The following is a 308-nucleotide window of genomic DNA, read 5'->3' as shown; positions in this document are numbered from 1 at the left end:
TAAGATCTTTTGTGAATCAATAAAATGTGAAAAAAAAGTTTAGTATGGAAGGGAGGGAGGGGAAAAGGGAAAGAAGAAATGAGTAAAAGTATGTTTAATTGACAAAAAAATGAGAAGCTATTTGCTGACGATACTGTATATAGTAATATCTTTGTCTTGACTGACATGAATGGCATTTGTGCTGGAAAAAGAAGAAATGTATGCTGTAAAGACGTAATTAAATGTAAATAAATAGATTAAAATAAAAAAAAGGTAGAATCCAAGACTCTTTTTTTTTTTTGAAAGGTTTTTGCTATAGGGCATGTGGG

Source organism: Tupaia chinensis, unplaced genomic scaffold, assembly GCF_000334495.1.
Source record: "Tupaia chinensis unplaced genomic scaffold, TupChi_1.0 Scaffold000443_1, whole genome shotgun sequence".
Taxonomy (NCBI): Eukaryota; Metazoa; Chordata; class Mammalia; order Scandentia; family Tupaiidae; genus Tupaia; species Tupaia belangeri.
The sequence above is the reverse complement of the archived record's forward strand: the minus strand, read 5'-3'. Positions refer to the sequence as shown.